General features: G+C 30.4%; 1 long non-coding RNA gene across 1 annotated transcript in view; it reads right to left on the reverse strand.

The window, feature by feature from the left end:
• Positions 1 to 1,971: 1,971 nt before the first annotated feature.
• The window catches only part of LOC106688900 (uncharacterized), a 28,536-nt gene continuing 19,909 nt past the window's right edge, over positions 1,972 to 10,598 (reverse strand). Inside the window, exons 3-4 of the long non-coding RNA XR_002945236.2 lie at positions 8,950 to 9,190; positions 1,972 to 2,198 (exon numbers count right to left, since the gene is read on the reverse strand). This is a non-coding gene — a long non-coding RNA (uncharacterized lncRNA). The remainder of the gene's footprint in view (positions 2,199 to 8,949; positions 9,191 to 10,598) is intronic.

Below are 10,598 nucleotides of genomic sequence, written 5' to 3' on the forward strand. Positions count from 1 at the left end.
TATATATAAATAAAATTTTGACATATATGTATATTTGTGAAGTAGTGCATATGCATACAAGCAAAATAACAGAATACGGAAAGGAACACTGCAACAAAGCTGCAATGCGGTATGAGTTGAGCAACAGGCCAAGGTGGACGTAGTGAAAGAAACCTCAGAAGCGACAGTACATTGTTACATTATTGGCCTCTACGGTGGCACTTGTTGAATATATGGATCAGGATACGACGAACTAGATATTGATCGATTTCGTGTGCTCCTCGAAGCAAACTTTTCCTTACACCCCCATGTATAAATAAATTAAGGATATAAATACGAAAAATAATAGATAATTTCATATAGATACCCCAATAGTATAGTATACTATTATATAGTATAAACATCCAAAGGGTGGTTTTAATTACTCCCTTTCTCTTTCTTTTAGAATATATTTATTTAAACGTAATAAATTACGATTTATTTTTTGAAATACAACTTTATAGCACATACACAACATAAGGAGAACTACCACTAATAATTTCAGCATTATAGTTCATGGAATTGTAAGTTAGCAAGTGAATGGTTACAGACACACGCTGGCAGATTTTTTAAGAACAAGAAATAAAATGGGACTATAACAGAATATTTTAAAATAATCTAGGATCAATTCGCTGTATCTTTGCTAATGTCCATCATATTTAGATTATATTAAATTAGTTTTGTAGAGAATTAAATTATCATTATAAGAGTGGCTATAATGTTTCGAGAGATGCATAGTTTTTTTCTTTAAACCAGTCTTATCTTATATATACACCAAAGATGAATCTTTATTAATAGGTTTAACTACATAAGCATTGTCGTTTTCGAAATTCAGTTATGAATAAGTCAGAGATAATTATTACATTCGATTATATTAATAAAAATATGCACACATTACATTAGAAATAAAAATTAGTGACAAAACTATGAGTATAATAATACAAAAGATACAAATAAACCTAAACGCAGTACAGAAGTTTCCCCCAGATATATCCCAGGGTGTTGGGTAAGCACAACTTATTACCTAAGAGTAAATATAGGATTTCTACTACTTAGGAAGTACGGAGTTATAATTATATTATCAGTACATACTAGTGCTATTTTTGTAAATGAATATTGGACTTTAATTTCACTCTGCCTTCTCTAGATCTCTCCATAAACCTTTTATTCTAATCTCGGACCTACAGTTAAGTACCTGAAGGATTTGCATACCCTTCACGACTATAAGCGAGTACCTTCCGGAATGGAGTTTCCATCCTGCGAGGTTTTAAGGAGAGTACTCGTAAAACTCATCCAGTCAATTCATCTTCTATCCAGCTATCTAACCTATGAACATGTATTGTCGTCATAGGTATGGTTACATACCATACATACGAACATATATAGTACCTCATATACTCAATTGTAGTCAACAATAATTAATTATACAAAACCACCTCGACTATATCATAAAAAGTCGTTATTAAATTTAGCTTAATCACAAAAAAAAAAACCAACTGAACATAAATTTAATATATTAACAACCTATACAGCCAAGTTAAAAGACCTATACAAATTAGGTCATGAGGAAAGAAGAATGGTATTTACTAGACCCAGAAAACTGGATCAATAGTCTATGGCCAAAAGGTCAGATTTTAAAGTGGGGAGGGTATTTGAATGACAGACACAGTATTTTAATTATACACGAAGAATGCAATGTTATTCGCTTCGACAGTACATAACCAATAATCACTACTAAAAAATGCAATGCATCTACTTCAACATACAGGCTGAAACCCGTCTGGATCATATTTGTGAATTTATTCTCTACAAATACTCATATTTATTCAATTATGGTGTATACCTCTAACTTGTTAGAATATTTGAGATGTATTCACACAAATAATAATAAAATGACTTTCAACGTCACAGACAAGCTTATAAATTCATTATATGCAGCTTACCTTAGTTTTTCCAAAGCCAGTTTCTTTTTTTCTTTCTTGAAGTTCACTATCCCCCAAGGTCTTGAAACCTGGAAGATTTCGTAAGCGTGAGGAACCGGATATTCGCGGCGAAAACTATATTCACATATTTAGTAAAAAAAAAACTTTTTTAAACTAAGAGCAAACACTTTAGGTAAAAATCTACTGAACGACACATTTCCGAACCGCACCAAACCGAGAAATCCAGTTAAATGAAGCCTGAAAATTATAAAAAATAATTAATACAAGTGAAATGGAGAATACATCTCTTCTTTGGAAATATATTGAGCCAATTGTAAAATTGACTTTGTTGTGTTGGCAGGCCCAAAAATGCATTTATTAGATGTTTTCAAATTGACGTAATTGTACGAAATTCCTTTCGTGGCGAATTTTTACGTACAGTTATTTCGATTTACAAACATCTAATAAATGCATTTTTGAGCCCACCACGAAGATAATGTCGCAAAGTGTAAAGTTGCATCATTATACTTCCGAAGCAGCGATATGTAGATAGGAAAAATAAAGAAATGTACGATAAAATAATTGTTTCTATTAAAAGTTACGCAAGAGATTGGTGGAATTTTAACCTGAGATGCTCTTCGATTTAGATTGTTGACTGATGCCTGATTTAGAAAAACTTCGACTAGTCATATTTTTTTTTTTATGCTGGAAATTGATAAATTAATTCTGGAATACTTTACATATATTATGCCACCATAAAAAAAAAAAAATGCAGCACAATTTTTAAGCTGTGTACTCTAAAAATAATTATTACACCGCCATTATTTCTTAATTTATGTATTTTATGGATTTAATTACTCAATAACACCACTTTTTTGTCAAAATATTAATATTTCAATCATTTACCACTTCATTCCAATCTTGTGTTAAATTCCATACTGTATCTTTTTAGTATATGCCAAGCTAAAATTTTTATTTAAATTATTTAAACCCATTTTACCTGTAGATTAAATTATTATTTAATATTGACAAATTTGAATTGTGTTGGATGTTTTGGATGATGTTATAAAAACTATCGTCCGTACACTGACTGTTGCTCCCTACTTTGTCACAAACAAAATCATCCATAAAGACCTTAATGTTCCATTTGTAACCGTTCTAGCCCGAACCAGATATCAATCCTTCCATTATAAACTCCCTAGCCATCAAAACCCTATAGTTTCTAACCTTGCTTCTTCTTCTATTCCTGACAATCATCAGAGGCGCCTGAGAAGAAGATGGTCTCGAGACCTTCTAGTGTAAAAATATGATTAGAGTGCTACCACAGGGTAGTTTCTCTACATGCCTGTATCACTCCATTTTTATATTACATAAAATTTTCGTTATGTGTTTTTATGTAAATACAGTTGTAAATTGAAACAAATAAATAGAGAAAAAAAATATTATAAATATTATGAGACTGTCTGAAGTATTTAAATTGAATAAAAGTAAAAATCAAAACAGTCTACTTACAATAAAAAAAATAATTATATTAAGAAACGCCTTTTTGACGAAAATAGATAGAAATAAAAATTATAAAGACAAAATTTATTTGTTAATTGTTCACAAGTATTTCAGAAAAATAAGGCTTTACTAATGGAAATTTACTATTATATTTTAAGAATTAATAAATAAGTCCTAATTTTTTTCTTACAGGGAGATCTCGAAAAGAATATATTAGGTTAATTAACGTACTTCCTCTATCTTAAGTAGCAGAGAGAGCTAAATTATAGCACATTGCAACCAAGTCAGTGATCTCTCAAGGATATCGAAATACTATTGCTATTCGATTGCGAGCAACTTATCAAAATATATACTACACTGATACAGTTCTATTATTTACAATAGTTACAACTAGACCCCCATAACTACGACAGAGGAGCCATCCTAAGCAGTCCCTTTGAGAGAAGCCAACGAAGTTAGGACCAACTGGATAATTAGTTTGGGCTGAGGTAGCAACAAAGGAAGCTGCTATTGACAGCATGTCTCTCTTAAAGTACCCTCCTTTGTTGTGGACAGGGCTTCGCTCTTCCCGTTTCAAGTCGCGAGCCAATTTTTTTTTCCGTAAAAATTTCGCTTACAAAAGCTCTAAAGGAAATAATGAGGATGGCAAAATAATTAAACGTCAGTCATGCGATCCAGAAGTAATGAAGCTAATCGATTTTTTTTTTATATATATCATCCATTACCCTTTTTGCTCTCCGTATTTATTTATTTTTTCTAGAAGTATTTCATGTTATTGTTTCTTAGTGATTAATATTTTTGTACATGTATACTGTCTGTAAAATACGACCCTACTACTATATCACGAACTCTGCAGTCACTCCTAACATCCATCGAAGAATCGTGTCACAATTGGAGAATCAAAATAAGTCCTATCCGATCACCTTTGCTCTCCTTCCCTAGAGTATTGGTTTTAATATCCCATTAACGCCTGTTGAACGGATTCGCTAATTAAGCCTCCATCTTGACAAGAGACTTACTTAGAATCCCCATATTAGACTGAAACGACAAGAAACCGCTCCTGGCAAACGCTCTAAACTTCCCATTTACTACAAAAATCTCTTATGCACTACGATAATAAGACCTATCTCAACATGTGGAATTGAGCTTTAGAGCTTCATCAAATTCCTCCCGTGTTCAATCCTTACAATCTAAAATACTCCTTAAAATCCTTGATTCTCCTAATTACGTCACAAATAAACTCATCCACAAAGACCTCAACATTCCATCCATTGTTGATTTGGCCCGAAATAGATATACTTCCTTTCACCCAAACCCATTAGTTCTTATGCTCTCATCCTAAATAATCCTTGATAATCCTCCAAGGCGTATGAAAAGTAGATGGTCGCAAGATCTACTAATTTAAAGCAATGATTGGCATACCACCATTAGGTGGTCCCTTCCCAAGAGTATCATCATGTATGCTTTTTAATGAAGCATTTATCACATTTACTGATTGTATTTTTTTTTTTTTTATTCAGTTGTATATTTAAAAAAATATTTTCCTCAACTATCCAAGACATAGAAATATAAACTAACAGTAGTCTTCGATAAAATAAACCAACAAAGCTTTTCAGATTTCTCTGAATTTCTACTCATTCCGCTGAGACGTGATACGCTGAGTATTAAGGTGGTCAGGGAGATCCAACTCTCTCATCCCTGTACCTACTAGAGGGACTCATCAATCATCTTGTCAATGTCCCTAATAATGCAACTTTTTTTCAATTTTCAATTAAAAATATTTAAATTTTGTTATAATAGATCAGATCTTAAAGAAAATTATTCTAAATGCGTTATTAACCTATATAATTCAAAGATAAAAGATGTCTATAAATTAAATTAGTGGCATATTTCAATCCTTGCAATGAAGTATTTTGGTCGCGTTTGAGCTCATTTTCGTTAGAATTTTACATATAATTCAAGAAAAAATATATAAAAGAAATTAAGATTAAAACCTGAAAGAAAAATAAATTATAGTCCTATGAGATACTATCTGTAGACGAGTCCATTTTGCAGGTATCAAGGGTGAGTTGGTGTCTCCTGAACCACCTTAATCCTTTGTGTATCAAGCTCAGCGAAAAAATTATAAGCGTTAAAAAAAAAATATTTAAAAAAGAAATAAGTTATTTTAATATTACCTATTCCTGAGGACCAAGTTTCTCCTAAACTGAACTTAGCTGGAAAGTTGAAAGTGTAATAACAATGAAGCAGTTTTACGTTAGAGTTCAAAAAAGAAATTCATGTTATGGACGTTTTTTTTTAAATAAAGGGTAGTAGTTAAAAAAATATATCTATATGAAATTTTCGTTAATTCCTAAATAACGAAAAGACAGCAATCAGTCTAGTGCTTTGGAAAAACGGTAAATTAGTCAATAGACACAATGGTAACTTCACAACTTACGATTTCTTCGTTTGTTAACAAAAATTGAATCTTATTTATCCGTTATTGGACAATTTTTTGCTTATCCTGTGAAATTAGTTTTTGGTATTTTTTTTCGTGTCAGTGTCTCAGTAACAGCCTACAATTTTTTTAATACTATTTGAACTAGTTGAAAATTTGTCTGTTTTATTTCTGAAGTAAATGTCATAAATTTTTAAGTTATTTTTCATGAAAAAAATATGATTATAGTAAAAATTTATGGTAAAAAAAGTATTAATAATTTTGCTAAATACATTATTAGTGAAAAAAAAAATAAAGAAATACCAGTTAATTTGTAGTTGAGAAATAAGAACCAATGGTTTTAAAATATTCTTTAGAAGTAGAAGGTAATCTCCGTAATCCAAACTGATTGCTACAGGGAGATCTTCGGATTACTGAGTAGTTCGGATTAAAGAAAATATGAAGAAACATGGTGTACTAAAATTCAACAATATGAATGTACATAAATATTTTTATTTATTTAAATTATTTGAGGGAAATTTGACAGTTTGAACTTTTAAAAAATTAATATTTTTTAGAGGTCTTATTAGAGTCTTATTACTTACGCTGGTCACTATTCTTATTTTAGGTGGCTAGAACTTTGGTTTTCTCTTACATCCCAGTAATGCTAAGTGATTATTTAATTTGTTAAAATTACATTACTGTTTATTTATGAGTGAAAAAAGTATAAATAAAAAAAAAAATACTGTTTATTTGGGTTTATTTAAAATGTGATTAAAAAAAACTAAAACTAGTTAGAAGAAAACCATTGTTAACGAACGTTTCGTCGTACTTTGCAGGGATGCGTCAAGGCTATCTTGATCTAATGCGAAAACTTGAGTTTTCATCTTTGTTTCAATCTGACAGTCGTGACCAAGCCCTGCAAAGTGGGGCGAAACCTTGGTTAACAATAAATAGTTTTCTTTTACTATTTCGATACTTTTATTGACCGCCACTCGGAATATCTACAATCTACTTCATACGGTCAACAATCTTCTTCCAATATAACTGTTTATTTATTTAACGCCAGTTCGATTACACTGTAAGATATCCCACAAGATTAATAGCCAATACAATACACTAACATTGCGATCCAATAGCACACCATAGAGGAGGTGATTAGCATGTAATCGGCACAAATACAGCCTAACACCTTTGCAGAGGCCCTATAGAGCCATTAATATTAACCAGCCTCTACCAATTATTGTGGCCATCAGAAATTCAATGAAGACATTACATGCGGCCCTTCTCAAGTCCAATCTACAGTCGGGCCGTAGCGACTCAAGGAGTGGATTTATGGCATCCGATCGCCTTTGTAGAAGTCAAAAGTTAGATCGAATTAGGAATCGTAAATAATGCTTCCTACCGATAAACTTTGAGGATGTCGCAAAGTTCGAGTTATCAAAATCTGCCCAGTCTTAGTCTAAGAGCCCAAGAGAGGAATCAAAACTGATGACTTCTAACCGAGGTAAGGCGCAGGGGGAATGGTGGCTGTTCAAGAAGTTACAAAAAATTCATTTTTGAGCTCTTCCAAGTAAAAGGAAAGAATATTTTCTCTTAGAAAAAGGTTTAGTTTTTACCTAAACAATACAAAGGCTACAATAAATATAAAAAAGTCAAAATTAAATTATTTAAGGAGCACGCCTTCTGAAGTTTATTTTATTTCAGAAAAACCTCACATTTTCGTTCATTTTTTTCATTCAGGGCTTGAATTTGAACCAATTTCTTATGAGCGGAAATCCTAAAAGTTAAAATAGATACGCAAGGGCACGATCATAAAAACGATTTTATATTATTTTCATCATTTTCTAAAACAATTTAAATATTTAATAAGCGCCTGAAATTGATAACCGGTGTGAAACCCTCAACTCCCGCCCTTCCTGGTAGCCTTACTTATCAGATATTTCAAACAGACAATTATAGCGAGTAGGCTGGTCGATATACCACATGTCACAATCTCACAAGAGGAAATCATAACACATAAAAAAAAGGCAATCCATCTCGGCACCTGAAATTAAAAAACTGTGAAACCCATACTTTATAGGGCATTATTTAAAGTAGAGCACAATTTTCTAAAATGTGAGCTCTGATACAGTTCTTTAGGTTCAATAGATCTCAATTTATAGTTTTTGAAAAAACAAATTTTTTTCCAAATAATGAAAAATCAATACTTTGAGTATTAATCTTGGCGAATATCATAAAAATTACTGCACCATAAATGTCATGAAACAGATTATAGTAGATTCAATAAGATTTAATTTGCGATCTAATAGACTATCTGAATGTCTAATATTTCCTGAGATATAGTGTTTCGTAAACTATTTCCAAACAACAAAAAACCAATATTTTGCAAATTTATTTTGCCAAGTACCATGAAAACCGCAACTGCTACTCCTCAATTGTTAGCTAATAGACATCTGTTCATTTTAGGAACAGTACTTTACATGATACTACCCAAAATATTGATTTTTCATTATTTGGAAGACTTGATGTTGCTTTTTGAAAAACTGTATTTAGGACACTATAGAATATAAACAGCTCTACTATGGATCATATTTTAGCAAATTTTTTTTCTAATTTAAATGATGTTCTATTAACTATATTAGTGTTGTAGGAAGTTCACTGAAGTTTCATTAAAGTAACAGAATGACTTACATCACTTTTGCTCTCAACGGCTCATATCGTCTAAGAAAAAACTCCAAAAGAAAAAAAATTATTTTTCCTAAGTGTCAACATTCATAATATGCAAGTGAAAAGTTTATAAACCTACTCAATTAAATTGTTTCATAATAGAGTTGGGACAATTAAAATGTTTTAATATAGTTGGAAAATTCAGTTAACATTTTAAAAAATTTTAGATTGCTTCTTCCAACAAATCTGGTTGTAATGAGGTTGGCATGACATCTAAGAAGTATAAAATGGCTAAAAAAATAATAGACTGATTTTCAAGGATCCTGGCCTTTCTTAGTAACATGAACACTCTTACAAAATGTAATGACTTTCCTACATTGCATAGTTCTTTATTTTAAAATATTTTGTGCAGCTTACCATAGAATTTCCCAACAGTTTCTTCCTTCTTGGTGTTCACTATCCTCCAAGGTCTTTAAATCAAGAAGATTTCAACAGCTTAAGAAACTAGCTAACTGCGGTAGAAACTAAATACACAATTCACTTGATCAACAGATTTTTTTGTTTTGTTCTTTTAATGCAGAACAAACACTTTTTAATTAAAAATTAACTCCAACATAACCTTATCCGCACTAGGTCAAGTTATCCAGTTGAGCTGTTTCTGTAAAATACAAAAATTGAAATATCATTTTAATGAAAAAAAACTTTATCAATAAACTTAAAGCAACTAAAATGTTTTAATTACAAAAATTTCAGGAGAATGAAAAATCGATTTTTTTTTTCTAAATTTTTAAAATAAAGTATGAATCCAATATTAACATTTTGGCTACTACAAAATGATGATTCATTTAAATAATTTAATTATTTTTCAATTCATTTAAAATTTTTTGAGGTTAATGACTTCTATTTTGAATGAAATATTCATTAATTATTCATAACATTGTACAACGTTTTGGGACCAGTGTCCCATATTCATGCACTTTAAAACCTCATGAATATGGGACAGTGGTCCCGAAACGTTGTACAATTTTATGAATAATTAATAAATATTTCATTCAAAATGGAAGTCATTAACTTCAAAAATTTTAAATGAATTGACTCACCAGACTTCCTATAGAGATAATCCGAATTATTTTTCAATTGTATACTCAGATTATACCCTGACTAGATATTTAGCCAGGAAAAGCATCGAATATCTACAAATTTATTTGATTGTATAATTTAGATTAATGAATTTTTCACCCAAAAATTACCTGACTAACTGAAGGAGTAAATTTTGACCATCATGAACAAGAAGGCCCAACTTGGAGGGGGATTAAATATTCTCTCCAGCTGAATTAATTATAGCTTCAATCCCACTTTAATTTATGTAATTAAACAAGGAAATATTTGTTCTAGAGAGCAAGTGCGACTTTTCCCAAGTCCTAGGCCTAGCACTACTTCGAGAGGGAGTTTGCTTTCCTTTGATGTATAGTTTAAGTTAGCAGATTTAATCATCTTCAATTTATTAATGCAAGATAAGAATTGTATAAGTATATTGATTTAACACAATAAATTAATATTCTCATCAGTCATTCTGGTATATACGATAAAACCGATAGTAAAATTATCATTAAGTTGTCTAATTTTTTTTAATATTATTTAAATACATTCTTTAATTATAATGGTGAGAAGATAGTTAACCATGGATAATTTATATGAGAAGATGGTTGGGGGTGTAGCCAGAAAATAACACAAATAAGTTTTAAAAAAAGCTTTAATCCATTCTTCATTCGTTCTTTAATTATAAATTATAAGTTATAAGCTTACAACTTTATTGTTCAAGAAAATGTTGTTATTTAATAAATAATATTTTATTAATATAGTTTTTCTGTAATAAAAGCTCTTTTTTATTTTTCCTCACATCAGAACGTTTCGGGCTTTTTTGTCCATTATCCTGTTTTTCTTAAATAAAAATAATGGAAAATCAACAGATTTTTTTAGAAAAAAATAAACATTGAATTTCAATAAATAATTTAAAAATTAATTACAAGTAATTTAAAATATATTTTCTACATTTGATTAACTGT

This window comes from Halyomorpha halys, unplaced genomic scaffold (genome assembly GCF_000696795.3).
Source record: "Halyomorpha halys isolate HHAL.00 unplaced genomic scaffold, Hhal_1.1 Scaffold1231.1, whole genome shotgun sequence".
Lineage (NCBI taxonomy): Eukaryota > Metazoa > Arthropoda > Insecta > Hemiptera > Pentatomidae > Halyomorpha > Halyomorpha halys.